The 18,904-nt window shown below is 44.2% G+C and overlaps 1 protein-coding gene and 1 non-coding gene across 3 annotated transcripts in view; one reads left to right on the top strand and one right to left on the bottom strand.

Annotated features, from left to right (window-relative positions):
* SHANK2 (SH3 and multiple ankyrin repeat domains 2) overlaps positions 1 to 18,904 on the top strand; it is a 734,882-nt gene that overhangs the window by 260,683 nt on the left and 455,295 nt on the right. The gene's annotated exons all lie outside the window — the stretch shown is intronic.
* On the bottom strand, positions 9,842 to 9,979 carry LOC119944364. Its single transcript, XR_005455850.1, has one exon. It is a non-coding gene; the product is annotated as a small nucleolar RNA SNORA7 (small nucleolar RNA).

Here is an 18,904-nt window from a genome sequence, read left to right as displayed (position 1 = left end):
GAAGGGACAGGAGGAGGGAGGGACTGGAGAGTAGCAAGGGAGATTTTAGGGAGATCATGCCTGGTAGTTTCAATTTTTTCAATAAAGTAGGTAGCCAAGTCAGTAGGGGCAAGTGATGGGGGAGACAGGGGAATAGGGGGCTTGAGGAGGGTGTTAAACATCTGGAGTAACTGGTGATTGCAATGGGCATGGGTGTTAAAAGGATGGAGAAATAATTGCTTTAACTTAATTTTTTGGTTTGAAAATATACCTGTATTATGGTATATATTTTACTAAAAACTTAATGTTATTACTTGCCATCTGTTACAAAACCTCTGGAAAATGATATGAAATTATTTTATATGATCTATACTATTACATTAAGGGTAATTAAACTATTGTTAACTAAAGTATCTGGCCTGGAACACCCCCCTCTTCATAGTAATAATAATGATGATGGTATTTGTTAAGTGCTTACTATGTGCTGAGCACCATTCTAAGCGCTGGGGTAGATACAAGGTAATCAGGTTGTCCTACATGAGGCTCCCAGTCTTAATCCCCATTTTACAGATTAGGTAACTGAGGCACAGAGAAGTGAAGTGCCTTGCCCAAGGTCACACAGCAGAGAAGTGGTGAAGGCAGGATTAGAACCCGCGTCCTCTGACTCCCAAGCCCGAGTTCTTTCCACTGAGCCATGCTAATTCTCAATCTTCATATCTAGCATACATTACCCTCCCCAACTTCAAAGCCTTATTGAAGGCATATCTCCTCCAAGGGGATCTTCTCTGACGAAGCGGTCATTTCCTCTTCCACTCCCTTTTGCACATGGATTCGCTTCCTTTATTCACCCCTCCCTCAGCACCCACAGCACTTATATACATATTTGTAATTTATATTAATATCAGTCTCCCCCTGTAGACTGTAAGCTTATCTACCAATTCTATCAACATGCCTATCAATTCTGTTATATTGTACTCTCCCAAGTGCTTACTAGTGTTCTGGACTCAGGAAGTGCTCAATGAATATGATTGATTGAAGTAAATCAAAGTCTAACATCACAATGTTAGGCTAAATAGGGAGGTATAATTTGATTCAGAATTTTTGTAGAAGGCTGCAGAATTAGGAAATTTGTTCTGTATGCTCTGGAAGTGATTTTTCAATTTTTGAAGGGCTTCAGGCACAGAGTTTAGGGAATTTCTCTGTAAAAGTTACTATCAGATTGTGAGCACTGAGGCTCCTCTCAACGGTTAGCTCCACCAGACCTAGCTATTTGTTTCACTGCTATGCTACAACTTGCGGTTTCACTCAGCCTACAGTAAGGGTCCTCACCGAAAGTAGCCAAAAATTTTCATCTCTGGCTTTATGACTTACTGGCTGTGTGACCTTGGCAGGACACTTAACTTCTCTGTGCTTCAATGTCCTCATTTGTAAAATGAGGATTCAATATCTGCCCACCCATCTACTTTGATCGTGTCCCATGTAGGACAGGGGCTGTGTCCGATTTGATTATCTTATATCTTCCCCAGCACATAGTATAGTGCTTGACACAGTTAAGTACTTAACAGATACCATTATCATTATTGTCACTGTTATTGTTATTACCACATTGGCAGGGATTGCTCTAACCAATCCACAGTGAATACCCAGGGACTACTCTTATCTCTTTTGTAATAATGCCTTTGATTTTTCCAGAATCCCCTGTTAAATTTCTTCAGATTAGGGACCAGGTCTTATTTTTATTTTTATTCTCCATTCCTACAGTAGTGCTTTCTCACTAACTGGTAATTATGGTGGTAGTTTTGACTTTCTGTAGTTCAACACTAGGATGACCTGGGTCCATTAGCTGAATTCAGAGAAAAAAATGAAGATGAATACGCGGGTGAAAGATCTGCTTTACAGGTAAAGAGTTATAAAGAACCTTGCTTAAAATAACATTTTTCTGAAGTCCATTTCTAACACCAAAGTTGACATGAAATTGCTTAGGTTCAATTAAAGTTACACTGATTAACCTAGAGCCATGAGTGAATTTATAAAAAAGGAAATTTATATAGAGTGGTTCTCAGGGAAAATTTCTGGGAAAATATGTTGGGCATAGTATGGGTTAGCTGCCTTAAAAAAAATGATCCTCAAGACCGGTAGTGTAGCCGTCCTTGCCTGAGAGATTTAAAATTAATTGAAATTCAGGGACAAAGCAATCCCTGCTGGCACAGGATGATCTAGATGTCTCCTGCTAATTGCTATTTCTAGGTTCTCTGGTAGCTCCTGGGTCTGTTTTTGCTTAAAAATCCTGAGTGTTTTGCTCCCATCCAGGGCTCCTGAAGTGGAGGAGAGATAGCCTCATTCAGTCCATTGGTACTGTCTTATTTTCCACTTGAAGCTTGTGTTCCAGTTTTGAACCCAGAAGCAGTATGGAAGCATTCATTCATTCATTCAGTCGTATTTATTGGGCACTTACTGTGTGCAGAGCACTGTACTAAGTACTTGGGAGAGTACAATATATCAATAAACAGACACATTCCTTTCCCACAACGAGGAAGCACCGGGGCTTAGTAAGCACTTAATATAGTGTTCTGTACACAGTAAGCACTCAATAAAAAGGTTGAATGAATGAAAGAGCATGGGCCTGAGAAACAAATCATAATAATCTAATCCTGGCTCTGCCATGTGCCTGCTATGTGACCTTGGGAAAGCTTCTTAACTTCTCTGAATCAGTGTTGCCTAGTGAGCAGGGGCCTGGAAATCAAAAGGTCTTGGGTTCCAATCCCAGCTTTGTCACTTGCCTGCTATGTGACCATGTCACTTCCCTTTTCGATGCCTGAAGTACCTCATCTGTAAAATGGAGATTAAGACTGCGAGCCCCATGTGGTGGAAGGACTGTGTCCAACTTGATTAGATTGTGTCTACCGCAGTACTAGAATAGTGCCTGGCACTTAGTAAGCACTTAACAAATACCATTATCATTATTATCATTATTATTATCATTATTCTCTGTGCCTCAGTTTTCCCAATTCTCCCTTACCCTTATCTGTAAACTCCATCTGGGTCAGGGACTCTGTTTAATGTATTTTATATACCCCAATGCTTGGCACAGAGTAAGTACTTAACAGATACCACAATATCAGAATTATCCACTAGATTGCAACCTCCTTGAGGGAAGGGATCATGTTCATTGATTCATTCATTCAATCATATTTATTGAGCGCTTACTGTGTGCAGAGCACTATACTAAGCGCTTGGGAAGTACAAGTTGGCACATATAGAGACGGTCCCTACCCAACAGTGGGCTCACATCATCATCATCATCATCAATCGTATTTATTGAGCGCTTACTGTGTGCAGAGCACTGTACTAAGCGCTTGGGAAGTACAAATTGGCAACATATAGAGACAGTCCCTACCCAACAGTGGGCTCACAGTCTAGAAGGGGGAGACAGAGAACAAAACAAAACATATTAACAAAATAAAATAAATAGAATAAATATGTACAAGTAAAATAAATAAATAAATAAATAAATAGAGTAATAAATACGTACAAACATATATACATATATACAGGTGCTGTGGGGAGGGGAAGGAGGTAAGGTAGGGAGGTTGGAGAGGGGGAGGAGGGGGAGAGGAAGGAGGGGGCTCAGCCTGGGAAGGCCTCCTGGAGGAGGTGAGCTCTCAGTAGGGCCTTGAAGGAAGAGAGCTAGCTTGGCGGATGTGGGGAGGGAGGGCATTCCAGGCCAGGGGGATGACATGGGCCGGGGGTCGATTCCGGGACAGGCAAGAACAAGGCACGGTGAAGAGATTAGCGGCAGAGGAGCGGAGGGTGTGGGCTGGACTGTAGAAGGAGAGAAGCGAGGTGAGGTAGGAGGGGGCGAGGTGATGGAAAGTCTTGAAGCCCAGGGTGAGGAGTTTCTGCCTGATGCATAGGTTGATTGGTAGCCACTGGAGATTTTTGAGGCGGGGAGTAACATGCCCAGAGCGTTTCTGGATAAAGACAATCCAGGCAGCGGCATGAAGTATGGATTGAAGTGGGGAGAGACAGGAGGATGGGAGATCGGAGAGGAGGCTGATACAGTAATCCAGATGGGATAGGATGAGAGCTTGAATGAGCAGGGTAGCAGTTTGGATGGAGAGGAAAGGGCAGATCTTGACAATGTTGCGGAGGTGAGACCGGCAGGTTTTGGTGATGGACTGGACGTGAGGGGTGAACGAGAGAGCGGAGTCGAGGATGACACCAAGGTTGTGGGCTTGTGAGACGGGAAGGATGGTAGTGCCGTCAACAGTGATGGAAAAGTCAGAGAGAGGGCAGGGTTTAGGAGGGAAGACAAGGAGTTCAGTCTTGGACATGTTGAGTTTTAGGTGGCAGGCAGACATCCAGATGGAGATGTCCTGAAGGCAGGAGGAGATGTGAGCCTGGAGGAAGGGAGAGAGAGAGCAGGGGCAGAGATGTAGATTTGGGTGTCATCAGCTTAGAGATGATAGTTGAAGCCGTGGGAGTGAATGATGTCACCAAGGGAGTGAGTGTAGATCGAGAACAGAAGGGGACCAAGAACTGAATCTTGAGGAACCCCTACAGTAAGGGGGTTTGAGGGGGAGGAGGAGCCTGCAAAAGAGACTGAGAATGAACGGCTGGAGAGATGAGGAGAACCAGGAGAGGATGGAGTCTGTGAAGCCAAGGTTGGATAGCTAACTAGCTCTATTGCATTGGATTCATACAAGCACTCAGAATAGTGCTCTGCACAGAGTAAATGCTCGATAAATACCATTGATTCAGAGAGTGACTGAATAAGAAGCATTCCCCAAGGGGCAGGTGACTAAACTTCTGCTATTCAAGCAACCCATCAGTCAGCCTATTTATTGAACAGTTACTATGTGCAATGCACTGTACTAAGCACTTGGGATCTTACAATATAATAGAGTAGATAGGCATGTTCCCTGCCCACAAGAAGCCTGCAGTTCTGAGGGGAAGACAAAACAATGAAATAAATTAGAGATATGTACATAGGTATTAGGAGACTTAGGGTGGCGTGAATAAAGACTACAAATCCAAGCACAGGGGTGATGCAGAATTGAGAGGGAGTAAGAGAAATGTGTGCTTTGTTGGGGGCGGCCTCTTGGGGATGGTGTGACTTTGTGAGGAGAATCATACTCCGTTGGATATGAAGTGGGACGGAGTTCCAGACCAGGGGCAGGAGGTGGGTGAGGGATCATCAGTGAGATAGGCATGATGGAGGTATAGTGAATAGGGTGGTGTTAGAGGAGCAAAGTGAATATGCTGGGTTGTAGTAGGAAATCAGTACTGTAAGATGGGGGAGGCAAGGTGATTGAGTGTTTTAAAGCCAATGGAAAGGAGTTTCTGTTCAATTCAGAAGTGAGTGGAATACCACTGGAGGTTCTTTATGATGTGAGCAGGAGAGTAAAGTATGGCATGGGAAAGGTAGGGAAGTCAGCAAGGAGGCTGATGCTGTAATCCTTAATAAACATGGCAGCATACTGGATCGAGAGGAGAGGGAAGATTTTAGCAATGTTGTGAAGGTAGAACTGTCAGGATTTGGTGATAGATTGAATATGTGGGTTGAATGAGAGAGATGAGTAGAAAATAATGCTAAAGTTACAGGCTTGTGAGACAGGGAGGAAGGTGTTGCTGTCTACAGTGATGGGAAAGTCATGAGGTGGACAGGGTTTGGGTGGGAATATGGGGAGTTCAGTTTTGGACATGTTAAGCTGGAGGTGTTGGCAGGACATCCAAACAGAGGTGTCCTGAAGGTAGGAGGAAATCTAAGACTACAGAGAAGAAAGGTCAGGGCTGGCCATGCATATTTGGGAATCATCTGCATAGAGATGGGAGCGAATGAGTCATCCAAAAGTTGTAGATGGAAATTAGAGAGAGATCCAGAACTGAGCCATGGACTCTCACAGTTAGGAGGTAGAAGACTGAGGAGGAGCCCATGGAAGAGACTGACAGTGAGTGGCCATCGAGATTGAAGGAGAACCTGGAGAGGTCAGTTATCAGCAAAGCCAATATTTCCAGGAGAAGGGGATAGGCCGTAGTGCCTAAGGCAGCTGAGAGGTTGAGAAGTAATAGGATGGAGTAGTGGGTTTGGATTTTTCAAGGAGTCCATCCCAGCCCTCCTTTCCTGTTAAGGTGAATTCAGGAGGCAGTGTAATGAAAGTAGTTTGGTGGTGATCCAGCTGTTCCTGCAAATAGGGCTGCTTAATAAGTAGTATTTATTAAGCACTTACTGTATCAAATGCTGGGAAAGAGTATTTAGGTGGGATTTGGGTATGAAATCTGTCCCTCTGGGGGCTCACAGTCTATGTATATAGGGGGTGGGGGGCAAGGACTGGAGACATATGTTGGGAGCAAGGAAACACTAAGGCAATAAAACAGCATAAGGGGCAAGGACAAATGTGAAATATGCAAAATAAAAACAAAAGTCTGTAGGTCACTATGGCTATAAGAGCAGAATTTCTCCTCATGATTCAGAGTCCACAACAATGGCTATACAGCCACTAGGATTTCCAAGGTTCCATGAGACCTCCTGCTGCAGGTGCTGTTCTCATTCCTGCCGAGGCGGGAGAAAGCAGGAAGGGATGGGGTCTGCTCAGTGGGATGGAGGGAAGACAGTGCCAGCCCTGGGTGGTGGGAGGAAAGGCAGTTATCTTGGCTCTGGTGAGGGGCCTGAGAGCACGCAGGGAGGTGAAGCTGCAAATGCCGAATGTCTCATGCAGCTCTGGGGGTGAAGAGGAGCTGAGAAGGCAGAGCAGTAACTTTTATCCCTGACCTAACGCACCCAGAACAGTCTGGGTTTAGGCAGAGAGTTCTTCAGCCATGGCAAGAGGGCCAAGGGAAGCAGGATTTACATTTCACTCATTTGTGGTGGAGAGAGTAGAGTCTATTCACAGGTAACACCAAGACAAAAATGACATTCCTTCCCTTCACTAGGTCCACCTAGGTATCACTGCACAGATTTAAATCAGCCAATTGTCCTGTTACACAGGGGCCAAAATCAGTTTTAACACCATTTTTTTTTGCACAAAATATAATAGGTCATTTTCTCCAAGGCTTGCACATTCCATCACAGAAAAGACATATCCTCATTAAATCTGGCTGTTGCTGAAATTGTTCTACAATAATATCTGCCTCTCCAATTGCTTTATATTTACTTTTCTGCTTATTTGAAGTCCCCCTAAGTTGCATTTAAAAGAATAAAAATAACAACACAATCTTTCTTGGCTTCCTCAAGCTTTTGAGTCACTAAGGACCTCTAGCCTTTGTGCCTGGTTGCTCTTTGCTCTATTTTTTTCTTGCTAACCTTTTTATAACACAGTGCTTGGAATTGAACACAGTATTTCTAGTATAGTCTCACCACTTCCTTACATAATAGTCGTTTCCTTTGACTTGCGTTCTGCATCTTCTATTATGCACCACTGAACTTGGTTTGCTTTCTTTTTTTTTACTGCTGCAAGCCAAGAGACAAACATTTTAGAGTTATATCTAGCATCTCATCAGATCATATCTATTTTCAGCCTTGCGACACACAACCACTGAGGCTATATTACTCTTTTTGCTGTCTCCATCTCATTTTTCTTGTACTTCTCACTATATAAATGTATGAAATCTTCATCCCATTAGTCAGAATCATTCATTTTCTATTGGATTTTATTGTGCTTTTCTTCTACTAAACCCTATCTAACTCCCCTGTTACCTTCTAACTCGTTTCCAACAAACATTGAGCCTGCTGTTGGGTAGGAACCGTCTCTATATGTTGCCAACTTGTACTTCCCAAATGCTTAGTACAGTGCTCTGCACACAGTAAGCGCTTAATAAATACGATTGAATGAATGAATGAATACTCCTCCTTTGAGGTCATTGATGCCTAATGTGAACAAAATCGATCTAGTTACAAATGTTTGCTGAAATGTATAAACCTCTTCCTCCGTGTTGAACTGGTACTCCTTCTAGGGACATTTGTCTTCTATTTCAAAGGTGACTCCATACTCTTTTGAATGCCCTTCTAAGATTTTTCTGGGTCTAGTCAACCTCCTTGCAATCCAATCCAATTGATTTTGTTGCCTCAGAATACAATTTTAAAAAGTCTATTTTCATATTTTAAGATACCTTTGTTTAATTTGTCACAGCCTCTATTCTCAGTACTAGATTTGAGATGGTATCATAAATGGTGAGCACTAGGAACAGGAATAGAGAATTTTGTAGAACAAGGGTTTTGAAAGGAACTTTGAGAGAGATCATTATATGCAACCCTCTTGCTTTGACAAGAAGAGTTCATGTAAACTGCCCAAGAGGTGAGTCTCAATAAGGCCATTTCTAGACATTTTAGTGTCTGTGGCTTGTGCCCTACTTGAGTGTTCAGTGGGTACATTGGGAGATTGAATGAATGAGATGCTGATACAGTAGTGATTCACTGCATTTGCCCCCGAAGTGGGCAATTTCTTCTCAACTTGGGTGGGAGAATGTTAGAACCTGGGATTCCCACTTCCTCGGTGTCCTTGACTCCTGAGCATGGCATAGGCTTCCTCCATTCTAGCCATGCTTTGAGCCCATTTGGGACATCAGGTCATTTTTAAGGCTGTCTGGAAGGAAATCCCACATCCGTAACCCAGTAACTTCTTCTTTTTGTCTAATTGTAGTCCCACTGTTCTAATTTAAGCTGATTTTCTCTTGCTAATCACCTAAGAGACTCGAGGATCATGAATCCTTATTCTAACTCTGCATTCATTCGCTTTCTGCCTCAGTTTACTCATTTGTAAAATAAGCAGAAAGTCTGCCTGCTTCCCAAGTTGCAGAAATAGCTAATGAAAACTAATGTCTCTGTTAAGCAAGTGTGTAATTGGTAATACTGTTTTTAAATGTGTAGAGCTGATAAAGTCTGATAACTCCAGATGCAGCCCTGAACAGGTTTTCTAGCAGGATTGGGTAACCCTTTGGTATTCTCAGTAGGGTAATACCTCTTCTGTCCTATCTCTTTAGCTTGTGGGCTGTAATTGGTATCAGTCAAGTGCACTCAGGTTTGGGATTCAATGGGAACTTGTCAGATTGCTGTTTGCTGACTTGCCTTTTCAGGCTAGCTTTATACAGGAAGCATTTTCCCATTTTGGCTATGGTAACTCCCTGGACCCATTTAAGGGTCATTGTTTCCCAAATGACTCTTTCATTCTGCATCAGAGCTTTCTCAATGTGACTTTTCCACTTGATCATAGCCAAAAGAGTATGTTTGGCTTTCTTCATTTCTGCTGAGAATTCAGTTCCTGACTTGATTAAATCACAGTCTTTCATTTTGTAGAGCAGTAAGCACTGGTTAGCTTTTCTACCAGTTCAAATGTAGCTGGAGAACTATGTCCTTGTCTGAGAAACACAAGGAGATGGAAGGTACTACTCTGTCTTCCTGCTTTGTACCGATCCCTACATTGTGAGTGCAGTGTGTAGTGTGAGAGAATTTACACATAGGTATAAATTGGATCACTTCTAGAAGGATACATAGTCTCTTTCAGCACATTCCAACAAGTTTTAATGAACTGAAGCGTATAACTTGCCAATTTTGCTTTAATGATATTAAAGAATTAATGTACATCTGAGATCAGGTCTATTAGCAAACCAAAGAAACGGTTGCCCCATATCTTCTTTTGTCTTGTGCTGTCCAAATTGTCTCTGACCCATAGCGATGCCATGGACACATCTCTCCCAGAACGCCCCACCTCCATCTGCAATCATTTTGGTAGTGTATCCATAGAGTTTTCTCTGTAAAAAAATATGGAAGTTGTTCACCCTTGCCTTCTTCCTTGCAGTAAACATGAGTCTCCTTCTGCCTTTGACTCTCTCCCATGCTGCTGCTGCCTGGTGTAGGTGAGTTTCGACTTGTAGCAGGTTGCCTTCCTCTTGCTAGTCACTGCTCAAGCTAGGAATGGAATGGATATGCCTCTGCTTGACTCTCCCTCCCATAGTCGAAACTGGTAGAATACTGGAAACTCTCCAGGTTTGAACCTGAGAGGGGCTATGTCTTTTAGATTGGCTTTTTATTCTGTTCTCTACCATTATTCTGTTATGGGAGAAGCAGTGTTGCCTAGTGGAAAGAGCATGAGCCTGGGAGTCAGAGGACCCAGATTCTACTTCCAGCTCTGCCTCATGTGCTGTGAGACTTTGGGCAAGTCATTTAACTTATCTGTGCCTCTGTTAACTCATCTGTAAAATGGGATTAAGACTGTCAACCTACGTGGGACATGGACTGTGTCCAAACATCATTTAGTAGTTATCTGCTCTCTGTGATATCATCATCTGCCTATTTTATTATTGCCATAGCATGTTAACTGCCTTCTGTGATGTCGTCACCTACTTATATCATTGCTACTGTGTTTTTGCTACTGCATTTCAATTGTTAACTTCCCGCTGTGCTGTCATTTACCTTGCTGACCTCAGCATGAACTATCAATTCCCCTGCTCCCAACTGCCATTCCCATTCCTCACCTTTCCCTTCCCCTCTCCCACCCAGCTCTTTCCCTCCCTTTCCCCCATCCCACCCCTCCCTCTCACCCCCTACCCAGGATCCCTCTGTAACAGCGCCAACCCTCAACTCCTCCCTCCCAGCCCCCTCCCACCCCCACCCCATCCCAGTTCTCCTTTCTCATCGCCACCCCTCTTCCCACTTTCCCCACCCAGGCCCCCTCCAACTCATCCCAATCCAAACCCTCCCGACCCCTCGCCCCCTCGCACCCTTCCCCTCCCTCCCATCCCTCGACAGCTACTGCCAAATGTGGCCTCTGGAACCCCCGCTCTGAGTAAGATCCCTTTCATCCTGGACCTATTCCTTTCTTGCACTCTACTCCTCCTCACCCTAACTGAAACATGGCTGTCTCCGGACGACATGGTCTCTTCTGCTGCTCTCTCCAGTGGAGGCCTCTTCTTCTTCCATTCCCCCAGACTCACCGGAAAAGGAGGAAGTGTCGGTTTCCTTCTCGCCCCCCAATGTCGCTTTCACACTATTTCTCCTCCCCCTTCCCTTTCCTTCCCTTCCTTTGAAGCCCACATTATTCGCCTCTACAACCCCCTTCAGATTCTTGTAGCTGTCGTCTAACTCCCTCCTGGCCCCACCTCCAACTTCTTTAACGATTTTGACCCCTTCCTCACCTTCCTTCTCTCCTTTTCCATGCTCACTCTGATCCTCGGAGACTTCAACTCCACATGAATATCCCTGGTGACTCCTCTGCTGCCCTTTTTCTATCTTTCCTTGATGCTACCAGCCTCCTGCTCTACTCCACCTTGCCCACTCACCAACTTGGTCACACCCTTGACTCATCTCCTACTGCTGCACTATCTCCACCCTCACCAACTCTGAAATCCCTCTCTCTGATCATAACCTTCTCACCTGCCTCCTCACTCACACTCCTCTCCCCTGTAAATCTATATTAGTACCTCACAGAGACCTCCTCTCTCTCGACCCCATCCATCTTTCTGAGTGCCTCACACCCCACCTTGCCTCCCTTTCCTCTCTACCCAATCTTGATGATCAGATTACTGCTCTCAACTCTATCCTCTCTACTCAGATTGACTCCCTCACTCCCCTTTCCCTTCGCTGCTCTTGTACCACTAACCCACAGCCCCGGATCACTGCCACTGTCCGCCTCCTTTGCTCTTATGCTCGAGCTGCTGAACGATGCTGGCGAAAGTCTAAACACCAAGCCAACCTCGTTCACTTCAAGTTTATCCTTTCCTACCTTATCTCTGCCCTCTCCTCTGCCAGACAAAACTATTTCTCCTCCCTTATTGACACCCATGCCCATCATCCCCATCAGCTCTTCCATACATTTAACTCCCTTCTCAGGTCCGCCATTCCTCCCCCTCCTCCCCTCACCCTCAATGATCTGGCCTCCTACTTCATTAGTAAAATTAACTCCATCAGGTCTGAGCTCCCCAAAGTCACTCCTCCCACTTCTCCAACCCTCCTGCTCTCAACCCTCTCCGCTACTCTCCCATCCTTCCCAGCAGTATCCTCAAATGAGATCTCCTCCCTCCTCTCAAGTGCTACTGCAGCCACCCGTGCTTTTGACCCCATTCCCTCTCATCTTATGAAATCTCTTGCCCCGACCCACCTCCCCTCCTTAACTTCCATCTTCAACCACTCACTCTCCACTGGTTCCTTTCCCTCTGCCTTCAAACATGCCTACATCTCCCCCATCCTAAAAAAACCCTCTCTTGACTCCACCTCCCCTTCTAGTTATCACCCTATCTCCTTCCTATCATTCCTTTCCAAACTCCTCGAACAAGTCGTCTACATCTGCTTCCTCGAATTCCTCAACGCCAACTCTCTCCTCGACCCCCTCCAATCTGGCTTCCATCCCCTACATTCCACCTGAAACTGCCCTCTCAACGGTCACCAATGACCTCCTGCTTGCCAGATCCAACAGTTCCTACTCTATCCTAATCCTCCTTGAACTCTCAGCTGCCTTCAACACTGTGGACCACCCCCTTCTCCTCAATACGCTATCCAACCTTGGCTTCACAGACTCAATCCTCTCCTGGTTCTCCTCTTATCTCTCCAGCCATTCATTCTCAGTCTCTTTTGCGGGCTCCTCCTCCCGCTCCCATCTCCTTACTGTAGGGGGTTCCTCAAGGGTCAGTTCTTGGGCCCCTTCTGTTCTCTATCTACACTCACTCCCTTGGTGAACTCATTCACTCTCAAAGCTTCAACTATCATCTCTACGCTGATGACACCCAAATCTACATCTCTGCCCCTGCTTTCTCTCCCTCCCTCCAGGCTCGCATCTCCTCCTGCCTTCAGGACATCTCCATCTGGATGTCTGCCCATCATCTAAAACTCAATATGTCCAAGACTGAACTCCTTATCTTCCCTCCCAAATCCTGCCCTCTCCTTGACTTTCCCATCACTGTTGACGGCACTACCATCCTTCCTGTCTCACAAGCCCACAATCTTGGTGACATCCTCGACTCTGCTCTCTCATTAACCCCTCGCATCCAATCCATCACCAAAAGCTGCCAGTCTCACCTCTGCAACATCGCCAAGATCTGCCCTTTCCTCTCCATCCAAACCGCTACGCTGCTGGTTCAATCTCTCATCCTATTCCAACTGGATGACTGCATCAGCCTCCTCTCTGATCTCCTATCCTCCTGTATCTCCCCACTTCAATCTATACTTCACGCTGCTGCACGGATCATCTTTGTGCAGAAAAGCTCTGGGCATGTTACTCCCCTCCTCAAAAATCTCCAGTGGCTACCAGTCAACCTATGCATCAGGCAAAAACTCCTCACTCTCAGCTTCAAGGCTCTCCATAACCTCTCCTCCTCCTACCTCACCTCCCTTCTTTACTTCTACAGCCCAGCCCACACCCTCTGCTCCTCTGCCGCTAACCTCCTCACTGTGCCTCGTTCTCACCTGTCCCGCCATCGACCCCTGGCCCACAACCTCCCCTTGGCGTGGAATGCCTTCACTTCACACGTTCACCAAGCTAGCTCTCTTCCTCCCTTCAAAGCCCTACTGAGAGCTCACCTCCTCCACGAGGCCTTCCCAGACTGAGCCCCCTCCTTGCTCTCCCCCTCCCCATCCCCCCACCCTACTTCCTTCCCCTCCCCACAGCACCTGTATATATGTTTGTACGTATTTATTACGCTATTTAATTTACTTGTACATATTTACATATTCTATTTATTTTATTTTATTAATAGGTTTTGTTTTGTTGTCTGTCTCCCTTATAGACTGTGAGCCCACTTTTGGGTAGGGACCATCTCTACATGTTGCCAACTGTACTTCCCAAGCGCTTAGTACAGTGCTCTGCACACAGTAAGCGCTCAATAAATACGATTGAATGAATGAATGAATTTAACTTATCTGTGCCTCCGTTAACTCATCTGTAAAATGGGATTGACACTGTCAACCTACGTGGGACATGGACTGTGTCCAACCTCATGAGCTTGTATGTACCCTAGTGCTTAGCACAGTGCCTGGAACATAGTAAGTGCTTAACAAATGCCATTAAAAAAAATGACCACAGACTGAACCTGTTCTCTGTACCAACAAGACCAGATTATGCCACCAGGTAGATCCAAGTGCTTCCCCAGGCAATTTCTAATCTCCTCACTTGATATAATAATAATACTAATAATTATGGCATTTGTTAAATGCTTACTATGTGCCCGGCACTGTGCTGGGTGCTGAGGTGGATAAAAGCACATCAGGTTGGACACAGTCCCTACCCAACATGGGGCTCACCGTCTCAATCTCCAATTTACAAATGAGGTAACTGAGAAACAGAGAAGTGAAGTGATTTGCCCAAGGTCACACAGCAGAGAAGTGGCAAAGCCTTGATTAGAACTCATGACCTTCTGACTCCCAGGCCGGTACTCTATCAACTATGCTATGATGCTTCTCATAGTAAGTTGCTTCTCATAAGTTTGTTCATATGCCACCAACTGCCATTTAAGCACTTCTACCTCACTTAGGCACTTGACTACTTATGCTCACTTGGCCCTTATACATACATTCATACTCTATTCCATTTCCCTATCTGTAATTTACTTGGTTGTATTCATTTTGAGGGCAGAGGTCATGTCTATCAGCTCTTTAGTACTCTCCCCAGGTGCTTACTTAATACAGCACTCTGCACATTGTAGGGTTCAAAAGCAGGTATTCAACCATAGGTGTTCCAATAAATGCTTTGATTTATGGAAGAGATTGTGCATTTGCCATGCTCTACAGCAGTTTCTACCAGTGCAGTGCAGTGACTCTAAGATGGCAAGTGGGGGTGAAGGGAAATCCGAGCAGTCCAGGTGGGGCCCCAGTAATAACTGAGTGTCAGGCTGTGCATTCTGGTGTGAATTATTTCAAGACAGACACTTTGGGTGTTTTTTTTTAAAGAGCACTACCCGAAGCACTTGGATGTGCAATGGCAGCCCAGGAGGTGGGCTTCCGGTCTCTGACATGTGAGCTAAAGAGGACACTCATCCCCAGCATAGCTTCTGTACCCACCTGAAGGGTCTGGGTTGCAGTATGTCAGGTAACTGATCAATCCCTGGCAGCAGCACTGTCTACCACCATGGTGGATGGGCATAGCTCTGGGCCTGGAGCAGAGGGTCATGGGGTAGAGAAGGGAGGCGATTGCAGGGTGAGAATAGGGTGGTGCTGGCTCATGGTCCTTCTGCTCCAGCAGGAGTGTTCCCCTTGTACCCTCCAGACTGCCGGGAGGCCTGGAGCCTTGCTACCACTGAAATTGGAAATGCCTTACATCCCTTCCCTCACCCCCCACAACTACAACTCACACATGTAGCTTCTGGTGTTCCAGAATATCCAGGCATCTTTAAACGGCCCAATCTTGTTACATAGCCATTTTTATTTTTAGCCCTGATGGGCTAGCTACATTTTAGGAGGCCGAATGCCACTGCATATGTTAACGCAAAGTAGGTTCTTTTAGATGAAACCAAATTCTCTCAGTTAATAAATGCTGTTAAAGCTTCTTTTAGACAAGTATGTCCTGTTGTGCTGTGGGGAGGTTTCCTGAGTAATGTTTGGCTTACTGTTGTGAGAACCTCCCAAGTGGGTTGTTGGCTTGTTCCATTGTTAGGGGACCTTTCCATCCGGTTGCCTGCATAAGGACTGACTCCCGGGGACCAAGGGTCAGTCAGGTCCATATCTTGAATTTATCATGGCCCTCAATGGAGGTCTTCACACAGAACAGCATGTTGAGAAGCAGTGTGGCTTAGTGGATAGAGCACAAGCCTGAGAGTCAGAAGTACCTGGGTTCTAATCCCAGCTCTGCCATTTGTCTGCTAGATGACCGTGGGTAAGTCACTTAATTTTTCTGTGTCTTAATTAGCTTACCTATAAAATGGGGATTAAGGCTGTGAGCTGCATGTGAAGCATGGACTGTATCCAGCCTGATTAGCCTTGTGTCTACCCCAGCGCTCAGAACAGTGCATGGATATCATAAATGCTTAACAAATATCATAAAAAAATGACAGCAGACTGGATAACCAAAGTTTTTATTTTGCAATACCTAGTGCTTTGAAAGTTTAACAGCTCAAGGATTCAGTTGAATGGCTCATACTTTGATGTTGGGTTATAGGTAGGAATAATATAGTCTCCTTAATGCTTAATATTGTCAGCCTCCTTAATTCTTCCGACTAACTGATTGATTGAGAAAAGGACTTGCAAAATAGTTTGATCATTTAGGGAAAGTTGTTGTTACTATGGCGACATTTTATTTCACTTGAGATTTTTAGGCCTGGCATTTTACATTTTCATTGAAGCAGTAACTGTGCATAATGTTAATGACACTGCCGGCTCGGTTGTGTAAGGAATCCAGTTGAAGGTTAAATCAGATGGCTTAATTAGTCAGTTCTTAAAATAAGTCTTCATTCAGATGGAATAACAAGATGATAAACAGAAATCATCAGTGCTTAGTCTGCAATGTTATTTGCCACTCAGAGTATAAGACTAAAAAAATTATGGATATATTGTCATGTTCACAACAAAGGAAACTCGGGGCTTAGAAATTAAATTTTCAGGTCTGTTCTTTTGTCTTGAGTAGCCACTTTCATATTACAGCTGACATAGGTGACTGGTGAGGTCTGTGAAATGTGTTTATGCCATTCTTAACTGAATTTCCCAGTCGAAATCCACCTTCATTGGAACCCTGAAAGTCTATTTGTTCTACCATGAATTTAATACTATCATCACAGAGGCATTTTTATTTTCCCCCAAGATAGAGTTCAAACCAGCTATGTTAGCCTTTTAGAAAATCAGTACTTGTGGGTCTTCACTAATGTACTTACCTGGTTCTCTTCCAATTGCAACCGTCCTTCTGCCAGCAAGATTTGAAACTGGCAGGCGACAAAGGGAACTCTTGTATGAGGTCAGAGCCATGAACATTTGAAACTTGGCTTCAGCTGTCCCATTCCTTCCTTGATCCAAAATTCTGAAAAGCACAGAAATTTTATTAAATAGTAAATGTTGGTGGAGCAAATGGAGACTAACTTCAAATGAGTCAATCTAGGAAAGCTGGGGTCTTTATATTTTTTAGATATAAAATTACCAATAAAGAGGCTGATAATTGTACCTCCTCTTTTCCTCCCCATAAATTCATACGCCCTTCTGTGGAGGAGAGAATGTTTTGTAATAAAGTCATGGAAGAACACTGATTTTTAGTGAAGGAAGGACAAAGAAGATGTGGTTGGAGGTCAGTCAGTGACTGGTTTGCATCACCAGATTCCTCGTTTGTGTGCTGACCACCAAACACTTCTTCGGCTTTATGCTCCTCCCAAAGCTCAGGGTGTGGTGATGGAAGGAGCCTAAGGGCTAGACTTTTGAGATGATAATAATAGTAATAGTAATAATAATAATTGTGGTATTTGTTAAGCATTTACTATGTGCTGAGCACTGTACTAAGAGCTGGGGTGGTTACAAGCAAATCAGGTTGGACATAGTCCCTGGCCCACATACGATTGAATGAATGGAACCCACAGTCTTAATCCCCATTTTACAGATGAGGTAACTAAGACACAGGGAAGTTAAGTGACTTCCCAAGGTCACATAGCACATAACTGGTGGAGCAAGGATTAGAACCCAGGTCCTTTTGACTCCAAGGCCTGTGCTCTATCCATTAGGCCACTCTGATTCTTATGGCATTGGAGACCGAGGCATAGGTATTTACCTTCTTCATTTTGTAGGCCCACCACAACTGTAGGTTTGTAGTGTTGGGTGGGTTTGAGAGCTGATATATTTCTTCTATGGGCAACCCCACCACTGGCTGAATCAGATGTTTGTAGGGCTGTTCAGTAGTAAATACCATAACAATAATAATAATAATAATAGTCCGGAAACAGTGTCATTCAGTGGCTAGAGCATGGTCCTGGGAGTCAAAAAGACGTGTTCTAACGCTGGCTCCAGCACTTGTCTGTTGTGTGACCTTGGGCAAAAGTCACTTGACTTCTGTGTACCTCAGTTCTCTCATCTGGTTTCAGGACTGTGAGCCCCATGTGGGACATGGACTGTGTCCAGCCTGATTAGCTTACATCTACCCAGCTCTTAGTACAGTGCCTGGCACATAGTAAACACTTGACAAATATCATAAAAAACCACACACACACCCATGACACGATTTGCCAGTATCCAGTATGGACATAAGCAACTGAAGTAGCCATTCTCCCTCATCTGTCCCCACAAAAAAAGACTGTAGAAAATGGGTAGAGTGAGTATCCAGGTCTCTTCTTTTCATCTCCAGGAGAGTGCCCTGTTGTACACTAGGAGATTCCAGAGAAAGATATCCAAATCCAAAAAAACAATGAAAATCAAGCCATTTAATATCAAGTTCATTTCAACTCACCTTTTATTATTTTTAAGTAAATTATCTTGAATGTGTTTAGTTTAACTGCTGTAAGAAAGGACACATATTTTGTGCATTTAGAAATAATTTCTTTGGGGTTTCCATTAACAATAATTTTTCTTTTGCCCCACCTGCCAAACATTTTCATATTTTCCATCAAATTTCCTCTAAAGAATAATAAATCTAATCCTGCTATTGAAGGAAAAGAACATCAATCCCACATTATGGGAATGTATGAAACAAAGCCATCAGAAGCATAATCTGTTCCAGATTGGCTGTCGTGCCCAATACAGTCCAATGTAGCCAACCTTGAGTATCTTTACCCAATATGAAAATTGGGTTCATTATATGGAACTCTAATGTAAGTGAGAATTATCCTTTGGAGATTTTTATTTCCTTTTGTATGACTATAAGTCTGCCCTGGATATTGGAGACCTTTAATGCAGCAAAATACTTATTTTCTTTAATTTAAGTAAGAAAAGGGAAAATGTTTGACAACCCATGGTGCTTAGATTGTAACTTGCAAACCAGTCCTTAACCTGTACATTTTCTCAGTGTTTTAGTAGGTGTTAATGAATCGGGGAACATTG

The sequence above is a fragment of the Tachyglossus aculeatus genome, chromosome 22 (genome assembly GCF_015852505.1).
Source record: "Tachyglossus aculeatus isolate mTacAcu1 chromosome 22, mTacAcu1.pri, whole genome shotgun sequence".
Classification (NCBI taxonomy): Eukaryota; Metazoa; Chordata; class Mammalia; order Monotremata; family Tachyglossidae; genus Tachyglossus; species Tachyglossus aculeatus.
The sequence above is the reverse complement of the archived record's forward strand: the minus strand, read 5'-3'. Positions and strand labels throughout refer to the sequence as shown.